Source organism: Lynx canadensis, chromosome X (genome assembly GCF_007474595.2).
Source record: "Lynx canadensis isolate LIC74 chromosome X, mLynCan4.pri.v2, whole genome shotgun sequence".
Classification (NCBI taxonomy): Eukaryota; Metazoa; Chordata; class Mammalia; order Carnivora; family Felidae; genus Lynx; species Lynx canadensis.
The window spans coordinates 44586417-44608946 of NC_044321.2; positions in this window are offsets into that span (position 1 = coordinate 44586417).

Sequence of the window (22530 nt, forward strand, 5' to 3'; positions counted from 1 at the left end):
AATTAATAAAGCCAGAACTTTGTTCTTTGAAAATATTAATAGAATTTGTACAGCTACTATATGTTTTCACTCTTATGTGGATCCTGAGAAACTTAACAGAAGACCATGGGGGAGGGGAAGGAAAAAATAGAGAGGGAGGGAGCCAAACAATAAGAGACTCTTAAAAACTGAGAATAAACTGAGGGTTGATGGGGATGGGAGGGAGGGGAAAGTGGGTGATGGGCATTGACGAGTGCACCTGTTGGGATGAGCACTGGGTGTGGTATGGAAACCAGTTTGACAATATATTTCATTAAAAAAAAGAATTTATAAATTCCTAATGAGATTGATCAAGAAATAAAAAGAGAAAACTCAAAGTACCACTATAATGGATAAAAGTGTACATCATTACATATTATGTAAATATTAAGAATTTAGCAAGAAAGTGAACACTGCCCAAACAAAATTAAATTTGAAATCAATATTATTAGTAATAATTGGTATTTATTTTGAGTGGGAGACATATTTTCTTCCTCAGTTTTATGTCTGATTAGCTTATGTACTTACTGATCTGATCCCATGTTACCCAAACAGTAGGGAAGAAATTTAGGGGGATATGGCACTGTGGGAGTTGCCTGGTAAGAGGAATTTAGGACTTTCACAGCATCAGTGACTGAGAGAAGCTGAGACAGGAATATAGCTTTTCTAGTGCTGCCATAATATATGTGTGAGGAGACAAGAGGCATATATACTAGAAGTGTGCTATATAAAAGCCACAAGTTGGAGGTCAATAGGGAGTGATAACCAAATTTTCCAAGGAATTTCAATGATTTAGGGAAGATGCACTGGAGCAAGCCTAGGGCATTGATATAGTTACGACCTATTCTCATTAAGCTCTTGAAAGGAGTTATGTCAATCACAGAGTGGGACTTTAAAACTCAGCTAGTAAAGAGTTATATTTTTTCCTCTCCTTTTTGTATTCTACCACATCGGGGAAGAGAAAGTGAGTGCCTTGGAAGGACAATGACACAAGGGGAGAGAATGTACCATCATTGGCTTCTTCTCCTCCTCCTAAATATTATATATGCAGTTAAAGTCATAGTCTGGCCTAGCATGACCTGGGGTATGCAAAGAGATCCAAGATTTACATTAAGTTCGAAATAAAATTTTAAAATGGGATAATGTCAGAAATATCAATATGAAATCATTCTAAAGATTTAATATCACCAACAAGTTACGGAATCTGGCCAATCCACACAAATATGAACAGAATGTTTTCAACTTTGCTATATGGAGAGTTGTTACTGCAAAAAATAAAATTATTTCATGTTTGCACCCCAGTCAGTTGAGAACCCTTACTATACCTAGAGTTGAGATGTGACTTTATCTTAGCCACTATTCCTTTTCCTGTCTCTGTTCCTCAGTTTGCTCATTTTTTCCCCTGTATTTAGTCCTTCATCCACCCCTTCTAAATCTTTATTATCCTTCATAACCTCTTATTCTCTCTTTTAGTATATCCTTCTACTCTTCTTACTCTTAAACTTACATTCAGTTCTCCTATCATACTCTTCCTTCCTCTTTCTTGCTTTATTTTGACCACTCCTTGGGGGCATATTGAATCTCTACATAGAGTTGACTTTATCAATCAAGTTGATAAAGTTGATAAAGTCACTTTTGAGAGTAAATGAGGGTACCATTTATAATTTTGCTAATGCAATAAGCATAAACCAGTACTGTGTTAGGAGAATTGGGATGAATGGTCATACTATCTGTAACAAAGTCTCAATTTAGATAGATCAAGATGGTCAGGGAAGGCTATTATGAGAAAATAATATTAAGTCAATTTCTGTAGGATGCATAAGAGTTAGCAAGTCAAAGAGTGAGGATAAGTATGTTCTGACAAGTCAAATAGGAATGCAGAAGCCCTTAGGTAATAATGAAGTTCAGAGTAGTTGGAGAATAGAAAAGATAAAATAGTAACATGGACTGAGGCTGCAGAATTGAACAAAGAAGTTTCTAGAATTTCTCCATTTGTTGGGGGTTTCAGTGGAGCTTTCTGGTTGGAGTGAGGACTACTTGTCACAGAACTGCATTTTTATAGCTGGCATTGGGATTTTATTTAGAATTGCATATTACAGGTCAATAAAAAACACTTTTGGGGTTGCCTGTGTGGCTTAGCCAATTAAGCGTCCAACTTTTTATTTCAGCTCAGGTCATGATCTCTTGGTCGTGAGATCAAACCCCCTGTCAGGCCCGGTGCTGAGCGCAGAGCCTTCTTGGGATTCTCTCTCTCCCCCTCTCTCTGTCCCCTGTCAGGCCCGGTGCCGAGCGCAGAGCCTTCTTGGGATTCTCTCTCTCCCCCTCTCTCTGTCCCTCCCTCACTCACGTTTTCTCTGTCTCTCAAAATAAACAAATAAATATTTTTAAAAATAGCACTGTTTTTCTAACAATGCTTTTAATCAAAAATTGCATGAGACAAGCATGAATTTTTGTTGAAGTAGATGTTGTTAGTATTTGGATGAAATGACTGGGGAATGAAGATAAAGAAAATAGAAGTTTGGGAAAGGTTCGAGTCCTGCCCAAGGCACTGCTTGTCCAGGGTAGGGAATTTAACTTTTATTCTATTTGCAGTGAGAAAACAATGGCAGATTTAAGTGGAAATAATAAGTGGTATAATATGATTTACATTTTAAGATTATTCTACTTACTGTGTAGAGAACTGATTGTAGTTGGAAAATGATTAGAAGTAGGAAGGCCAATTAAGAGTTTGCTCAGTAGGCCAGGTTAGAGAGATACTAGTGGCATAGTGTAGGATGGTAGAAAAGGAGAGAAGTTTGTATATATTTAAGGTAGAATATTCAAGATTTGGTGGTTGTTTGAATATAGAAAAGGAAAGGAAGTCGTGAAGACTCAAGAGTTTCTGGATTGAAAATCTGAATGCATGATGGTATTTACTGAGATGAAGAAGTCAAGTGAAGGAATACATGATGATTGTGAGAAGGATATATTCAAGATGTCAGTTTGGGACGTGTTAATTTTGAGAATACCAAGAGATATCCAATTAGAGAAGTAAGGTATGCAGTTGAATTATGGATATGAAAGTTATAGGCCAAATTAGAATTGCGGATACAGATTTGGGAGAAAATGGCATATAAAATGGTGTTTCAGACCTTTTTTGTTTTCTGAGTTTGTTTACATTCCACTATGGACATTATAAGAGGATGTGCTGAGGAAAAACAGGCAGCTAACAGAGGAGGTTGCTATGCAACAGATGAGGACAGTCATTCAGGCAGACAGAATTGATGTTGATTTTGGGGGCCAAATGCTGCTGTACTTCTTAACATTAGCTTTCTTTCATACGCAGATTCCTGGTAGGAGCTGATGCCAGAAAAAAGTGAAATTTATAAAGATTTACCTTGGATTTTGGAAATGTATCAGTTCAGTTTGGGTAAACTTACATTTGTATATGATTAACAGCATGTTTGTCCTTTAGTAAGACCCCAGTAAGTATGTCTTGCACTTTCTCTTTTGCATATTAAGGAACGGGGCTCAGAGATGTCCAGTGACCTGAGCAGGCTCACACATCTAACAACAGTCTGGCCTGGCACTCAATCCCTGGAAGGCCAAAGGCTGGCCCAGCTTCCTTTTGCAAAACTACAGCTGCTCCAGGTCCCTTCCCCGGAAAGAACCTGGGCAAACATTTACTCTGAATCAAGGCTTGCCATGGCTCAGACACACAAGTGCCTGACCATCCTGGCCACTCCAGTGGACACAAGGAAGGCCTTAAGGACAGCATGTCTGTGCCACTCATAGCAAAAGGGCATGACAGTTGGTACAGGGAGAGGATCCCAAGGAGCAATTCTTACACCTGGATGGACTGACATAGAGTAGATGAGGGGTGGAGACTGGGGGTCTCTTCCTGTGTCCTGGATGCAGAGGATGAGCTTGGGTCTCAGAAAGCACAAACTTTGCTTGTTTGGGACAGGTGTTGGCAGAGCAGGGGATCTGGGGGGTGGATCTCTCACTCAAGCTGGAGAGAGGAGGGTTATTCAGTCCCTAGGCCAGAACTAGTGAAACACTAGTGAGCCTGAGTGGGAATAAGGCAAAGGAAAGTACATTTTGTTGCTCCATAAACGTAGAGAGTTGATGAGGGATAAAAAGTAAATAAACTAGAAACCAAGGAAATGGTGGAAAGCTGTCTAGGAGCTTGATGTAACTCATTCCATTCAACTCCATGAACTTTGCTAAGTTTCACAAAATATCATGCACTATTTGGTCTGAGTGAATGTTTGGAAGTTGGGAATGGGATGTGTGATAAGACAGAGTTGTAAGGTTAAGAGACATAAACAATACACCCAACAATAGCATAATATACATTCTTCTAAAGTGTATGAGGGGTGCCTGGGTGTCTCAGTCAGTTAACCATCTGACTCTTGATTTCAGCTCAGGTCATGATCCCAGGATTGTGGGATCAAGCCCCATGTCAGGCTTTCTCTCTCTTACCATCTGCCTCTCTCTCTCAAAAATGAATAAATAAATAATAATAATAATAATAATAATAGATAAAATACAGAAAAAGTATATGAGAACCATACTCCAGGAGAGACCACATTTAGCCCACAAAACAAGTCTTAAAAGCTTAAAATTTTAAAATATTGAAATTAAACAGTTTCTTTCCTGATCACAGTGGAATGGAACTAGAAACTAATAGCAGAAGGCAAACTGAAAAATCCATAAATATGTGGAAGAAGTCTTCAACAACAAATGGATTAAAGAAGAAGTCAGAGAGAAATTAGAAAGTACTTTGAGGCAAATGAAAATGAAAACACAACATATCAAAACTTAGGGGATACAGTGAAAACAGTACTAAGTGGGAAGTTTACAGCTATAAAAGTATGCATTAAAGAAGAAGAGAGATCTCAAATAAACAACCTAAATTTATAACTCAAGAAAAAAAAACTAAAGTTAAGCTAGCAGAAAGAAAGAAATAATAAAGATTAGAGAAGAGATGAATAAAATAGAAAAGTAAAGCAATAGAAAAAATCGATGATAGAGTAGAATCTTTGAAAAGATCTGCAATTTGACAAATCTTCAGTTAGATTGCCTAAAAGAAAGAAGACTCAATCAGAAATAAAATAAAGGACATTGCAACCAATGCCACAGAAGTAAAAAAGATTATGAGATTATTATGAATAATGGTACAACAACAAATTGAATAACTTAAAAGAAATAGTTTAATTTCTGGAAACAAGCTACTTAAAAACTGAATCATGAAGAATAGAAAATCTACAAAGACCAATAACTAGTAAGGAGATTGAATCAGTCATCAAAAATCTCCTGTATCCCAGGGATACTTCTGAATTCATTGCATGAGGCTTGCATTACCTTGATACTAAAACCAGATAAAGAAAGCATACACACAAAAAAGATAACTACAGGCCAACATCTCTAATAAACATACATGCAAAAATCTCCACAAAATATTAGCTAATTGAATCCAACAATACATTTAAAAACTCATTCACCATAATCACCTGGGATTTATTTATTTCTCGGACGCAAATGTGCTTCAATATTCACAAATCATTCAACATGATTCACCATGTCAGTAGGAGAAAGGCTAAAAACCATTTGATTGTAGAGAGGAGTCTGTCATTCAAAGCCATTGTTTCCTTGTCAGTTTTCTGCTTAGACCATATGCCCATTCATATAAGTGGGGTGTTAAAGTCCTTTACTTTTGTTGTATTATTATCAATTAGTTCCCTCATGTTTCTTATCAATTATTTTTATATATTTGGGTGCTTCGTGTTGGGTAAACACATATTTACAACTGTTAGATTTGTTGTTGTTGTTGGATTGTCCATCTTTATTATGATATAGTACCCTTCATTGTCTCTTGTTACAGACTTTGTTTTAAAGTCTACTTTGTCTTACTAGCAAATCAAATTCAACATCATATAAAAAGAATTTTTCACCAGGATCAAGTGGGATTCATTCCTGGGATGCAGGGCTGGTTCAACATTCGCAAATCAATCAATGTGATACATCACATTAATAAAAGAAAACATAAGAACCATATGATCCTGTCAAGCGATGCAGAAAAGGCCTTTGACAACATTCAGCAAACTCTCTTAATAAAAACCCTCGAGAAAGTCAGGATAGAAGGAACATACTTAAAGATCATAAAAGCCATTTATGAAAAGCCCACAGCTAACATCATCCTCAATGGGGAAAAACTGAGAGCTTTTTCCCTGAGATCAGGAACACGACAGGGATGTCCACTCTCACCGCTGTCGTTTAACATAGGGTTGGAAGTGCTAGCATCAGCAATCAGACAACAAAAGGAAATCAAAGGCATCAAAATTGGCAAAGATGAAATCAAGCTTTCACTTTTTGCAGGTGACATGATAGTATACATGGAAAATCCGATAGACTCCACCAAAAGTCTGCTAGAACTGATACATGAATTCAGCAAAGTTGCAGGATACAAAATCAATGTACAGAAATCAGTTGCATTCTTATACACTAACAATGAAGCAACAGAAAGCCAAATAAAGAAACTGATCCCATTCACAATTGCACCAAGAAGCATAAAATACCTAGGGATAAATCTAACCAAAGATGTAAACGATCTGTATGCTGAAAACTATAGAAAGCTTATGAAGGAAATTGAAGAAGATATAAAGAAATGGAAAAACATTCCGTGCTCATGGATTGGAAAAATAAATTTTGTCAAAATGTCAATGCTACCCAAAGCTATCTACACATTCAATGCAATCCCAATCAAAATTGCACCAGCATTCTTCTCGAAACTAGAACAAGCAATCCTAAAATTCATATGGAACCACAAAAGGCCCCGAATAGCCAAAGGAATTTTGAAGAAGAAGACCAAAGCAGGAGGCATCACAATCCCAGACTTTAGCCTCTACTACAAAGCTGTCATCATCAAGACAGCATGGTATTGGCACAAGAACAGACACGTAGACCAACGGAATAGAATAGAAACCCCAGAACTAGACCCACAAACGTATGGCCAACTCATCTTTGACAAAGCAGTAAAGAACATCCAATGGAAAAAAGACAGTCTCTTCAACAAATGGTGCTGGGAGAACTGGACAGCAACATGCAGAAGGTTGAAACTAGACCGCTTTCTCACACCATTCACAAAAATAAAGTCAAAATGGATAAAGGACCTGAATGTGAGACAGGAAACCATCAAAACCCTAGAGGAGAAAGCAGGAAAAGACCTCTCTGACCTCAGCCGTAGCAATTTCTTACTTGACACATCCCCAAAGGCAAGGGAATTAAAAGCAAAAATGAATTACTGGGACCTTATGAAGATAAAAAGCTTCTGCACAGCAAAGGAAGCAACCAACAAAACTAAAAGGCAACCAACGGAATGGGAAAAGATATTTGCAAATGACATATCGGACAAAGGGTAGTATCCAAAATCTATAAAGAGCTCACCAAACTCCACACCTGAAAAACAAATAATCCAGTGAAGAAATGGGCAGAAAGCATGAATAGACACTTCTCTAAAGAAGACATCCGGATGGCCAACAGGCACATGAAAAGATGCTCAACGTCGCTCCTCATCAGGGAAATACAAATCAAAATCACACTCAGATATCACCTCATGCCATTCAGAGTGGCCAAAATGAACAAATCAGGAGACTATAGATGCTGGAGAGGATGTGGAGAAACGGGAACCCTCTTGCACTGTTGGTGGGAATGCAAACTGGTGCAGCCGCTCTGGAAAGCAATGTGGAGGTTCCTCAAAAAATTAAAAATAGATCTACCCTATGACCCAGCAATAGCACTGCTAGGAATTTACCCAAGGGATACAGGAGTACTGATGCATAGGGGCACTTGTACCCCAATGTTTATAGCAGCACTCTCAACAATAGCCAAATTATGGAAAGAGCCTAAATGTCCATCAACTGATGAATGGATAAAGAAATTGTGGTTTATATACACAATGGAGTACTACGTGGCAATGAGAAAGAATGAAATATGGCCCTTTGTAGCAACATGGATGGAACTGGAGTGTGATGCTAAGTGAAATAAGCCATATAGAGAAAGACAGATACCATATGGTTTCACTCTTATGTGGATCCTGAGAAACTTAACAGAAACCCATGAGGGAGGGGAAGGAAAAAAAAAAGAGGTTAGAATGGGAGAGAGCCAAAGTATAAGAGACTCTTAAAAACTGAGAACAAACTGAAGGTTGATGGGGGGTGGGAGGGAGGGGAGGGTGGGTGATGGGTATTGAGGAGGGCACCTTTTGGTTTGAGCACTGGGTGTTGTATGGAAACCAATTTGACAATAAACTTCATATATTGAAAAAAAATTAAATAAAGTCTAGTTTGTCTGATATAAGTGTTGCTACCTTGGCTTTCTTTTGATATTATTTGCATGATAAATACTTCCCCAGCTCCTCACCTTCAATCTGCAGGTGTCTTTAGACCTAAAATGAATCTCTTTTAGACATTACATAAATGGGTCTTGTTTTTTAATCCATTCTGACACTCCATGTCTTTTGATTGGAGTTTTTAGGCCATTTGCATTCAAAGTAATCATTTATAGACAGTATATCTATGGCTATTTTATTAATTATTTTGTCATTGTTTCTGAGGATTTTCTCTGATCTTTTCTTGTCTTTGTCACTTTTGGTCTCTCCTTTACACTCAAAAAGTCCCCTTTAATATTCCTTGCAGGGCTGGTTTAGTGGTCACAAACCACTTTAGTTTTGTTTTTTGTTTGTTTGTTTGTTTGTTTGTTTGTTTGTTTTTTGTCTGGGAAATTTTTATCTCTCCTATTCTGAATGATAGCCTTGCTGGACAGAGTATACTTGGCTGCAGATTTTTCTCATTCAACACTTGGAATATATCATGACACTCCCTTCTGGCTTGCCAAGTTGGTTAAGAAATATCCCGCTAGCCTTATGGGTTTTCCCTTGTAAGTTAAAGGACTTCTTTTGTCTTGCTGCCTTTAAAATTTTTTCCTTATTGCTATATTTTGCAAATTTAATCACACTATGTCTTGGGGTTGGCCTGCTTTTGTTGATTGTGATGAGAGTTCTCTGTTCTTCCTGGAACTGGATGTCTGTTTCCTTCCCCAGGTTAGATAAGTTTTCAGCTATTATTTCTTCAAATAAATTTTCTGCTCCCTTTTCTCTCTTTTCTCTCTCTTCTTCTTCTGGGACTCCTATAATATGAATGTTAATTACATTTGACTGAGCCACTGAGTTTCCAAGTCTATTCTCATGTTGCATAATTCTTTTTTCCTTTTTTTCAGCTTTCTTTCCATTACTTTGTCTTCTAGGTCATTAATTCATTCCTCTGCTCCCAGTCTGCTCGTCACTGCATCAACCCTGTTTCCTCATTTATTGCACTCTTCACCTGTGATTGATTCATTTTTAACTCTTCTGTCTCTGAGGTAAGGGTCTCAATGATGTCTTATATTCTTTTCTGAAGTCCAGTGAGTATCCTTTTGATGGTTGCTTTAAATTCTCCACCAGACATGTAATTTATATATGTTTCACTTACATCTCTGACTGTGGCCTTATCTTGTTTTTTATTTTTTTTCATTTGGGATAAATTCCTCCATCTTTGCATTTCATCTAAGTCTCTCTGTGTTAGAAAATCTAGTTATGTCTCTTGCTCCTGAAAATAATGGCCTTTTGAAAAAGAGGTCATGTAGTTCCCAGGGCCTGCCTCTTTAGGGAGTGTCTTCAGTGTGTGCTGCATGTTCTCTGATGTTTTGTTTTGGCTGCTCTATCCTTCAGGCCAGTCATCTGCAGAGGCTCTCCTTGCCTGCTGTGGGCTGTGTTTGCTCCTAGCCTGAATGTAGTGAGTTTTAATTAGGTGTGCTCTGGGCTGCTTATGACCTAACACCTCCTCCAAAAGAACTGAGGTCCTACAGAATTCTGGTTGGGAGATGTGTTGTGGGCAGGAGTTGGTTCTAGTCTTCTAGGTGAAGGGCCCACCATGCTGGGACTGAGGAAGCTTGGCTGATAAGGACAGTCTCAACAAACCACTGGGGTGTGGGACTTGGTGTAAGCAAGTTAGGCAGCCAGTGTTGGCACTGTACTGTTTCTCACAGGTGGCTCTGTGTTTGTGCTGAGGGGTGGAGGAGGGAAATGGCACTGACCAGCACCTTTGTTCCCACAGAGGCATCTCCATGAACACTACCTCTTAGTGATGTGCTCCAAGAAGAGTAAATAATCCCTCCCCCATGTGCCCCAGGTGTTCTTTAGTAGCTGTTTCCACACTGTCCCTGGGTTATTTGCCTGCCTTCCCTCCAAGAGCAGCGCAGTGTCCTCCAGGTTCTATCCCAAACAAGCATGCTGATCTTTAAAATTCCAGGCTTTAAGCCCTGCCTGTTGCAAGAACTCACAAAATTCAGCCACACTCTCTTGTAAAGCCAATGGCTTTGGGGAAATATTCTCTTTGTGCTTCTCTCTCTCCTGTCATTCTCCACGACTATGACTCCCTCCTCTCCAAAGCACCACGATCTGTTTCTCCCAAAACCATGTCTTTGCACTTCCTATCTTCTTCAATGTGTCCTCTTCTCTCCCTTTCATTATGGATTTTGTTCTGTCAGTGTTCCGGTTGATTTCTGTGGTATTTAGGATGATTTGATAGTTATTTTAGTTGTGTTCATGGGAGGAGGTGAGCCTAGAGTCCTCCTACTCCATTGCCATCCTCCTCTTTCTGTAATTTTACTTCTTAATAAGAACGGTTTCATTTCTTCCTTTCCAATGATTATATTTCAATTATTCTTATTATTACAATAGCTAGGACTTCCAGTAGAGTGTTTAATAAGGATGATGAGAGACAACATCCTTAATTGTTCCTGATATTAGTGGGAATGTATTCATTCCCTCAACACTAAGTATGATTTTGGCTTTAGATTTTACATAGGTACTTTTCATTATGTTGAGAAACTTCCAATATTTTCCTAGTTTGTTGGGAATTTTCATCATAAATTGATATTTAACTTTGATAATTGTTTTTTTCTGTGTTTTTTATTGAAATAATAGTTTTTTTTCTTTTTAGTCTCTTAATTGGATGAATTATATTTGTTATTTTCAAATGTTGAACCAGCTTTGAATTCCTCTGATAAATCATATTTGATTGTGGTATATTATCTTTTTGTATATTCTAAGATTTGATTTCCAGATATGTGGTTGAAGATATTTGTGTGTATGTTCAAGATAAACACTATTCTATACTTTTTTTTTATTCCTGGGCAATATTATGTCTGGGTTTTTATTATTGCAATAGTAGGTACAAAAAAAATCTTTGGAAAGTATTCCTTTTTCTTTTATTTTCTGGAAAATAAGGCATAAAATTAGTATTATTTCTCCATTAGAAGTTTGGTTGGATTACCCAGTAAAATAATCTGGACTTGAAGAAATATTTTGCAGAAAGTATTTAACTGAAAAGTCAAGTTTTTTCATAGAGTTATTTGAACTTATTGGAATAGGGCAGTTGACAGTATCTCCTTAATATCCTGTGGAATCAGTAGTAATTCTTCCTCTTTCCTACCTGATGTTGGAATTTGAGCCATTTTTTTTTGTTCAACCTCATTAGAGGTTTATCACATTGACTTTCTCTGTTTTTCTGTTTTTCATTTCATTGATTTGTACTCTAATTTTTATTATTTCTTTACTTATGCTTCTTTTAGGTCTAATTTGTTCATCTTTCTCTACAGTTTTGGGGTGGAAACTTAGATTACTGGTTTTAGGTATTCCTTCTTTTTATTGTATATAGTTAAAAGATTTTAAATCTCCCTGTAAGCACTGACTTAGCTATATTCCCTAAATGTTGATATATTTTTATTTTCATTCAGCTCAAATTATTTTAAAATTTAAGTTGATTTATTCAACATAGTATTGTAAGTTCTAAGCAGAGCAATTGGACAAGGAAAAAAAGGCATCCAAATTGGAAAGGAAGAAGTAAAAACTGTCACTATTTGTGGATGACATAACTTTATATAGCAAATCCTAAAGAATAACAAATCTGGAGGTTCATACTCCCTGATTTCACAATACAATCGACAGTCTTCAACAATTTTGCCTATCCCTCAACCCTCTTCCCTTTTGATAACCTCCAATCTCTTATCTATCTATAAGTTTTGTTTTTTTTAATTGAAAATTGACCATATATAAGTGGGTTTATTTCTGGCTCTCTATTTTGCTCTATTGACTTTTGTGTCTGTTTTTATGCCAACCATACTGATTTGATTACTATAGCTTTGTAATATAGTTTGAATTAGGGAACATGATAATTCCACCTTTGTTCTTCTTTTCGAGGTTGTTTTGGGTATTCAGTTTTTTTGTGGTTAAAGACAAATTTTGGAATTGTTTATTTTAGCTCTGTGAAAAATTCCATTGGCATTTTGATAGGGATTGCTTTGTATCTATAGATACTTTGGGTAGTATGGACATTTTAACAATATTAGTTCTTCTAATGCATGAGCATGAGAGAAGAGCATTGTGAGAAGATCACACCAGTGGCATTAGTGAGGCTGTGTCCGTGTGGATCTGCAAGCACTAGCAAGGTAAGAGCAAGTGCAAAAATGGCACTTGCCGCTGCCTCTGTCCCCGTAGAAAGTCCCAACTTGTTCCTGTCCCTCTGGCAGATGCTTTGGGATTCCAAATGAATCTCCTTTATATGCAATCCAGTGATTTCTCAAATTGTTGACTTTGAGCTGAGTCCTGAAACAAGTGAGTCCATGTGTGAGTGTAGCAGGATTCTTGCACAGAGAGTCATGACATCAAGGCTTTTCTTTCCAGGAAGCAACTTTATTTGTGCCGGCACTGCTCAGTTGGGTTAGTACCCAAAAAACCGAGCCCCCAAACACCATGTGGTGTAGTTTTTTTAATATGTTTTCTACTTTGTCTCCCACATATGGTAACACACATAAACATGCATTCTGATTAAGTGGTCTCATGAGGGATGTTGTCACATACACACATAGTCAGGTTACCTTGAGGGTTTTTTTTTTCTTTCCTTAAGGAGGGGACTCTACCACATCCCTCCCTTTGATGCTTGTACCACTCTATTTTGGGTTAAAGAGCATCATCTTGCTTTAGAGGTTTGTATTTCTATAACATCATTACATGAGTGGCTTTCTTTCTTTCTTTCTTTCTTTCTTTCTTTCTTTCTTTCTTTCTTTCTTTCTTTCTTTCTTTTAAATCATGGCCTCAATGAGCCTGGAGACAGACCATACAATCAGGGGAGCTAAGCAAAGTAGGATTAAATAACCTCCCAGAATCAGGAGGATAATTTTTATGAGAGTTTTGAATCCCCTGAAAGTTGAAAACATTTTCCAAATAACTCCCTGGGGTTTCAACCATTTCAGGTGTGGATGAGGACATTAGCCATCCTTCTCATTGAAATTTGTGATCTCCTCTGACTTTTTCCACATTATCCACCTGTAGGCAGCAGTTGCTCAGGTTAAACTTTTTACTAACTTCTCACTCAGAAGCAAGCAGGTAATCTAAGGCCAACTAATTTTGATAGATAGCATTGCACATTTTGTTTTGCTTCTTGTCAAGTAAGTTAAAAGCTCTGGCAGTTTTATTGGTTATAATTTTTAGAACTGCTTATAGTCTAATTATGCAGTTTAGCATGTAAATGGGAGTGTGGTAGCCCCAGGACCCATCCTCTGCCCAGGTGGCAGGGCCATAATATTTGATAATATGCTCGGGAGGCCATTTATCATCTTTCTAATCTACAATTTATAAGGCATGCCACTTTCTTTGAGTCCCTCTGTCCCCATACACTTGTACTTCCAAATGTTTCCTTCTGGCAAGTGGGAGCAGGAAGAAAGATGGACAAATAGTTTCCAGTACACATGACCCTGATCAGACTGAGGGAAGTACTATATAGGCTGATCTTCCACATATCTAGTATAGTGCACCTGGGGCCTGCCATTTGATGGCTGTGTTGAATTTGTTCCAGGCCTCTCAGAGATGAGAGAAGTTAGACAAGGGGTGGGGATCTGGCTCAAGGTGATCTGGGATCCCCCACAATGGGGTTTTCTGGGCAGTTGAGATATAAAATCTTTGGCCTAGGCATGTTAAGTTTTTAACAGAGACGATGATGAACTTTTTTCCCAACAAGCAAGACAGTTTTTCCCAGTAATTGAGCTTTTGAGGAGCCAAACACCAGGAGTAGGATGATGGTATTTTGTTCTACTATAAGATTTATGGGGATCTAATTTTTTAGTCTCTTATGGCCATTGGTTCCCCATGTTGGTACCAACGAAGTATCCTATCCATAAAAGGAAGGTGAGTGGTAACAGAAACCTCTCACCACATTTCCAGCCAGCCAGGGTGGCCTCAGCCAATCCTATGGCAAAGAGTAGAGCAAGAATCACAATGATAGTGAGAAACAAGGCATAACAGTGCATCACAGTAAGGAAACAGATATAGAAAATAAGGACAGTCTTTTGTTTCACCGGACCGTCAATTCCTCAAGCTTCTGCTGTATGTACGTAGATTAGTCAGCTTCCAGAGTGACTAAAGCAAGGCTGCAGTCACCTGGAGCCTCTGGAGTTGCAGATTACTTCTTCTGTATGGTCAGCTTGCAAAGCATTGATGGATCATGAATGCACTCCCAATTTCGAAATACCAGCTTCATTCTGCTGTAGTGAATCCAGGGACCCACTTCAGCTACCTTTACTGCAGTATGGGTGGACAAAGCCCAAAGTATGGTTCTACAGGAAGGCTGGCAGGCATGAAATGGCATAAACATTAGCAGACACAAAGAGAAAAATACAAAGTAAAGATTATATTGACCAACAAGATGGCATCTTAAGATAATGTCCCTAGTTCCCAAACCTGTCAAACAACCTAGGAGAGACCCTGACTTTGTAAACAACATATATCAGGGAATCTCCCATAACCCAGGTGGTGGAGACACAAGAGCAGTACGTAATCAATGGTCGCTCTATTTCCAAGAGTTTGGCCCTAACTTAATTAAAAAAAATTTTAAAGGACTTAATGCTTATGAGGTGTTATCTACAGTTTTGCTGAATATAAGCAGGCAGTTTGCTTTATTTTGAGATGTGAAACTTTTCCAAGATCCAGGAGTTCTACTGGAGAAAGTCAAGGCAACCATGTACCATTATTAATTTGCAAATTTTTAGCTAAGCCAAACCTGAGTATTATTTTATAAAGCAGAACTTTTATTGCTTTTTGTGCCTTTTCTGTCTTCTAGGGGAAGGCCTTTACTCAGTTAGTAAAAATATCAACCCACACCAACAGATGTTGGAATTCCTTTGACCTTGGCATATGAGTGAAACCTAATTGTCAGTCATTCCCGGGTAGCATCCAGTTTCTTGATTGCCTGAGACAGCAAGTTTGTGGTTGGAAGGATTGCTTCTAAGACATACTTCATAGGCTGATACTAGTTGGTAAACTTTCCTTGACAAATGTTTTTCAGTAAACATCCTTTGGGCCATTTGATAAGTTTTGTCCTTCCCTAAATGAAAGGCCTAATGCTGTGTTTTAATGATCTTTTAGCTCTGTGAGCTCAGTAATAGTAATTGCCCTGTTCTGTTTGTAACCATTCCAAGGACTGGAGTCAGTGTCTATGAAATACACCGTAGTTTATTATTATTTTTTTTGGGGGGGGGGAGTAGGTGGGATTGAGTCTCCTTTAATAATTGATATACCAGGTGAACTATTTTCCTGAATCCTGGTATCTACAGCCTACAATATCCAGTAATCCCTCAAAACTTACACAATTGCTTATTCTGGAGTTAGTAGTACCATAGTTTCTAATTCAATTATAATGTCCCTTCCTAGCAAGGGAGTAAGGCTATCTGGCATTATCAATAAAGAATGAGAAAAAAATAGTTTTACCCATATGTATACCAGGGGCTGAGAGAAAAATTTAGTTAGAAGTTTTTTGGAGATGTCTCTAATCGACATGCTGCATTTGTATAATTGGCCTGGAGTGGAAAAGAAGACAGAAAAGGTAGCCCGGGTGTCAAGAAAGAAATCAACCAGTTTTCCTTCTATATTTATAGTTACCTTAGGCTTTGGGTTTCTGATAGAAAGTTGGTTTAGGGGAGCCACCGTGAAGGGTCCCAGGCCCCAGTTAGTCCCTTCCAGAGACATTGGTTATCTGAGGCCTCACAGATTGAGGTCACTGAGGGCATTCAGATTTCCAGTGATTGTCTCCACATAAGGGGCATATCTTATGGAGTTTTCATTTTGGTTGTCCCCTCTGAGGACACTCTCATTTTTAGTGCTCTGAACAGCCATAAAAATGGCACTTAGTGCCAAGACCTCGGTAAGTCCAGTCTGACATAGTACGCAAGACCAAAACTAAGGGCTCAGATTTTTTTTTTGTTCTTTCTTTTAATGTTTGTTTGTTTTAATTTTTTATAATTTATTTTTTTATTTTTTAAAATTTATCCAAATTAGTTAGCATATAGCGAAACAATGATTTCAGGAGTAGATTCCTTAATGCCCTTTACCCATTTAGCCCATCCCCTTTCCCAAACCCCTCCAGCAACCCTGAGTTTGTTCTCCGTATTTATGAGTCTCTTCTGTTTGGTCCCCCTCCCTGTTTTTATATTATTTCTGTTTCCCTTCCCTTACGTTCATCTGTTTTGTCTCTTAAAGTCCTCATATGAGTGAAGTCATGATTTTTGTCTTTTTCTGACTAATTTCACTTAGTATAATACCCTCCAGTTCCATCCGTGTAGTTGCAAATGGCAAGATTTCAATCTTTTTGATTGCCAAGTAATACTCCATAGTGTGTGTGTGTGTGTGTGTGTGTGTGTGTGTGTGTATACCATATTTACTTTATCCATTCATCCATCGATGGACATTTGGGCTCTTTCCATACTTTGGCTATAGTTGATAGTGCTGCTATAAACATAGGGAGGAATGTGTCCCTTCAAAACAGCACACCTGTATACCTTGGATAAATGCCTAGTAGTGCAATTGCTGGGTCATAGGATAGTTCTATTTTTAGAGTTTTGAGGGATCTTCATAATGTTTTCAAGAGGGGCTGCACCAGCTTACATTCCCACCAACAATGCAAAAGAGATCCTCTTTCTCCCCATCCTCACAAACATCTGTTGTTGCCTAGGTTGTTAATGTTAGCCATTCTGACAGGTGTCAGGTGGTATCACACTGTGGTTTCCATTAGTAATTCCCGGATGATGAGTGATGTTGAGCATTTTTTCATGTGTCGCTTACCCATCTGGATGTCTTCCTTGGAGAAGTGTCTATTCATGCCTTTTGCCCATTTCTTCACTGGATTATTTGTTTTTTGGGTGTTGAGTTTGATAAGTTCTTTATAGATTTTGGATACTAATCCTTTGATATGTCATTTGCAAATATCTATCCAATTCTGTAGGTTGCCTTACAGTTTTGCTGATTGTTTCCTTTGCTGTGCAGAAACTTTTATATTGATGAGGTCCCAGTAGTTCATTTTTGCCTTTGTTTCTCTTGCCTCTGGAGACGTGTTGAGTAAGAAGTTGCTGTGGGCAAGATCAAAGTGGATTTTGCCTGCTTTCTCCTCGAGGATTTTGATGGCTTCCTGTCTTACATTTAGGTCTTTCATCCATTTCGAGTTTATCTTTTTTCCATATATGAAGATTATTGTCAAATTGGTTTCCATACAACACCCAGTGCTCATCCCAAAAGGTGCCCTCCTCAATACCCATCACCCACCCTCCAATCCCTCCCACCCCCCATCAACCCTCAGTTTGTTCTCAGTTTTCAGCGTAGTACTCCATTGTGTATATAAACCACAATTTCTTTATCCATTCATCAGTTGATGGACATTTAGGCTCTTTCCATAATTTGGCTATTGTTGAGAGTGCTGCTATAAACATTGGGGTACAAGTGCCCCTATGCATCAGTACTCCTGTATCCCTTGGGTAAATTCCTACCAGTGCTATTGCTGGGTCATAGGATAGATCTATTTTTAATTTTTTGAGGAACATCCACACTGCTTTCCAGAGCGGCTGCACCAGTTTGCATTCCCACCAACAGTGCAAGAGGGTTCCCGTTTCTCCACATCCTCTCAAGCATCTATAGTCTCCTGATTTGTTCATGTTGGCCACTCTGACTGGCGTGAGGTGATATCTGAGTGTGGTTTTGATTTGTATTTCCCTGATGAGGAGCGACGTTGAGCATCTTTTCATGTGCCTGTTGGCATTCCGGATGTCTTTTTTTTTTTTTTTTATGAAATTTATTGACAAATTGGTTTCCATACAACACCCAGTGCTCATCCCAAAAGGTGCCCTCCTCAATACCCATCACCCACCCTCCCCTCCCTCCCACCCCCCATCAACCCTCAGTTTGTTCTCAGTTTTTAACAGTCTCTTATGCTTTGGCTCTCTCCCACTCTAACCTCTTCTTTTTTTTTTTTTCCTTCCCCTCCCCCATGGGTTCCTGTTAAGTTTCTCAGGATCCACATAAGAGTGAAACCATATGGTATCTGTCTTTCTCTGTATGGCTTATTTCACTTAGCATTACACTCTCCAGTTCCATCCACGTTGCTACAAAGGGCCATATTTCATTTTTTCTCATTGCCACATAGTACTCCATTGTGTATATAAACCACAATTTCTTTATCCATTCATCAGTTGATGGACATTTAGGCTCTTTCCATAATTTGGCTATTGTTGAGAGTGCTGCTATGAACATTTGGGTACAAGTGCCCCTATGCATCAGTACTCCTGTATCCCTTGGATAAATTCCTAGCAGTGCTATTGCTGGGTCATAGGGTAGGTCTATTTTTAATTTTCTGAGGAACCTCCACACTGCTTTCCAGAGCGGCTGCACCAATTTGCATTCCCACCAACAGTGCAAGAGGGTTCCCATTTTTCCACATCCTCTCCAGCATCTATAGTCTCCTGATTTGTTCATTTTGGCCACTCTGACTGGCGTGAGGTGATACCTGAGTGTGGTTTTGATTTGTATTTCCCTGATAAGGAGCGACGCTGAACATCTTTTCATGTGCCTGTTGGCCCTCTGGATGTCTTCTTTAGAGAAGTGTCTATTCATGTTTTCTGCCCATTTCTTCACTGGGTTATTTGTTTTTCGGGTGTGGAGTTTGGTGAGCTCTTTATAGATTTTAGATACTAGCCCTTTGTCCGATATGTCATTTGCAAATATCTTTTCCCATTCCGTTGGTTGCCTTTTAGTTTTGTTGGTTGTTTCCTTTGCTGTGCAGAAGCTTTTTATCTTCATAAGGTCCCAGTAATTCACTTTTGCTTTTAATTCCCTTGCCTTTGGGGATGTGTCGAGTAAGAGATTGCTATGGCTGAGGTCAGAGAGATCTTTTCCTGCTTTCTCCTCTAAGGTTTTGATGGTTTCCTGTCTCACATTTAGGTCCTTTATCCATTTTGAGTTTATTTTTGTAAATGGTGTGAGAAAGTGGTCTAGTTTCAACCTTCTGCATGTTGCTGTCCAGTTCTCCCAGCACCATTTGTTGAAGAGACTGTCTTTTTTCCATTGGATGTTCTTTCCTGCTTTGTCAAAGATGAGTTAGCCATACGTTTGTGGGTCTAGTTCTGGGGTTTCTATTCTATTCCATTGGTCTGTGTGTCTGTTTTTGTGCCAATACCATGCTGTCTTGATGATTACAGCTTTGTAGTAGAGGCTAAAGTCTGGGATTGTGATGCCTCCTGCTTTGGTCTTCTTCTTCAAAATTCCTTTGGCTATTCGGGGCCTTTTGTGGTTCCATATGAATTTTAGGATTGCTTGTTCTAATTTCGAGAAGAATGCTGGTGCAATTTTGATTGGGATTGCATTGAATGTGTAGATAGCTTTGGGTAGTATTGACATTTTGACAATATTTATTTTTCCAGTCCATGAGCAGGGAATGTCTTTCCATTTCTTTAAGTCTTCTTCAATTACCTTCATAAGCTTTCTATAGTTTTCAGCATACAGATCCTTTACATCTTTGGTTAGATTTATTCCTAGGTATTTTATGCTTCTTGGTGCAATTGTGAATGGGATCATTTTCTTTATTTGTCTTTCTGTTGCTTCATTGTTAGTGTATAAGAATGCAACTGATTTCTGGACATTGATTTTGTATCCTGCAACTTTGCTGAATTCATGTATCAGTTCTAGCAGACTTTTGGTGGAGTCTATCGGATTTTCCATGTATAATATCATGTCATCTGCAAAAAGCGAAAGCTTGACTTCATCTTTGCCAATTTGGATGCCTTTGATTTCCTTTTGTTGTCTGATTGCTGATGCTAGAACTTCCAGCACTATGTTAAACAACAGCGGTGAGAGTGGGCATCCCTGTCGTGTTCCTGATCTCAGGGAAAAAGCTCTCAGTTTTTCCCCGTTGAGGATGATGTTAGCTGTGGGCTTTTCATAAATGGCTTTTATGATCTTTAAGTATGTTCCTTCTATCCCGACTTTCTCAAGGGTTTTTATTAAGAAAGGGTGCTGGATTTTGTCAAAGGCCTTTTCTGCATCGATTGACAGGATCATATGGTTCTTCTCTTTTTTTTTGTTAATGTGATGTATCACGTTGATTGATTTGCGAATGTTGAACCAGCCCTGCATCCCAGGAATGAATCCCACTTGATCATGGTGAATAATTCTTTTTATATGCAGTTGAATTCGATTTGCTAGTATCTTATTGAGAATTTTTGCATCCATATTCATCAGGGATATTGGCCTGTAGTTCTCTTTTTTTACTGGGTCTCTGTCTGGTTTAGGAATCAAAGTAATACTGGCTTCATAGAATGAGTCTGGAAGTTTTCCTTCCCTTTCTATTTCTTGGAATAGCTTGAGAAGGATAGGTATTATCTCTGCTTTAAATGTCTGGTAGAACTCCCCTGGGAAGCCATCTGGTCCTGGACTCTTATTTGTTGGGAGATTTTTGATAACCGATTCAATTTCTTCGCTGGTTATGGGTCTGTTCAAGCTTTCTATTTCCTCCTGATTGAGTTTTGGAAGAGTGTGGGTGTTCAGGAATGTGTCCATTTCTTCCAGGTTGTCCAATTTGTTGGCATATAATTTTTCATAGTATTCCCTGATAATTGTTTGTATCTCTGAGGGATTGGTTGTAATAATTCCATTTTCATTCATGATTTTATCTATTTGGGTCATCTCCCTTTTCTTTCGGATGTCTTCTTTAGAGAAGTGTCCATTCATGCTTTCTGCCCATTTCTTCACTGGATTATTTGTTTTTCAGGTGTGGAGTTTGGTGAGCTCTTTATAGATTTTGGATACTACCCTTTGTCCGATATGTCATTTGCAAATATCTTTTCCCATTCCGTTGGTTGCCTTTTAGTTTTGTTGGTTGCTTCCTTTGCTGTGCAGAAGCTTTTGATCTTCATCAGGTCCCAGTAGTTCATTTTTGCTTTTAATTCCCTTGCCTTTGGGGATGTGTCAAGTAAGAAATTGCTACGGCTGAGGTCAGAGAGGTCTTTTCCTGCTTTCTCCTCTAGGGTTTTGATGGTTTCCTGTCTCACATTCAGGTCCTTTATCCATTTTGACTTTATTTTTGTGAATGGTGTGAGAAAGTGGTCTAGTTTCAACCTTCTGCATGTTGCTGTCCAGTTCTCCCAGCACCATTTGTTGAAGAGACTGTCTTTTTTCCATTGGATGTTCTTTACTGCTTTGTCAAAGATGAGTTGGCCATACGTTTGTGGGTCTAGTTCTGGGGTTTCTATTCTATTCCGTTGGTCTATGTGTCTGTTCTTGTGCCAATACCATGCTGTCTTGATGATTACAGCTTTGTAGTAGAGGCTAAAGTCTGGGATTGTGATGCCTCCTGCTTTGGTCTTCTTCTTCAAAATTCCTTTGGCTATTCGGGGCCTTTTGTGGTTCCATATGAATTTTAGGATTGCTTGTTCTAGTTTCGAGAAGAATGCTGGTGCAATTTTGATTGGGATTGCATTGAATGTGTAGATAGCTTTGGGTAGCATTGACATTTTGACAAAATTTATTTTTCCAATCCATGAGCACGGAGTGTTTTTCCATTTCTTTATATCTTCTTCAATTTCCTTCATAAGCTTTCTATAGTTTTCAGCATACAGATCGTTTACATCTTTGGTTAGATTTATCCCTAGGTATTTTATGCTTCTTGGTGCAATTGTGAATGGGATCAGTTTCTTTATTTGTCTTTCTGTTGCTTCATTGTTAGTGTATAAGAATGCAACTGATTTCTGTACATTGATTTTGTATCCTGCAACTTTGCTGAATTCATGTATCAGTTCTAGCAGACTTTTGGTGGAGTCTATCGGATTTTCCATGTATACTATCATGTCACCTGCAAAAAGTGAAAGCTTGACTTCATCTTTGCCAATTTTGATGCCTTTGATTTCCTTTTGTTGTCTGATTGCTGATGCTAGCACTTCCAACCCTATGTTAAACGACAGCGGTGAGAGTGGACATCCCTGTCGTGTTCCTGATCCCAGGGGGAAAGCTCTCAGTTCTTCCCCATTGAGGATGATGTTAGCTGTGGGCTTTTCATAAATGGCTTTTATGATCTTTAAGTATGTTCCTTCTATCCCGACTTTCTCAAGGGTTTTTATTAAGAG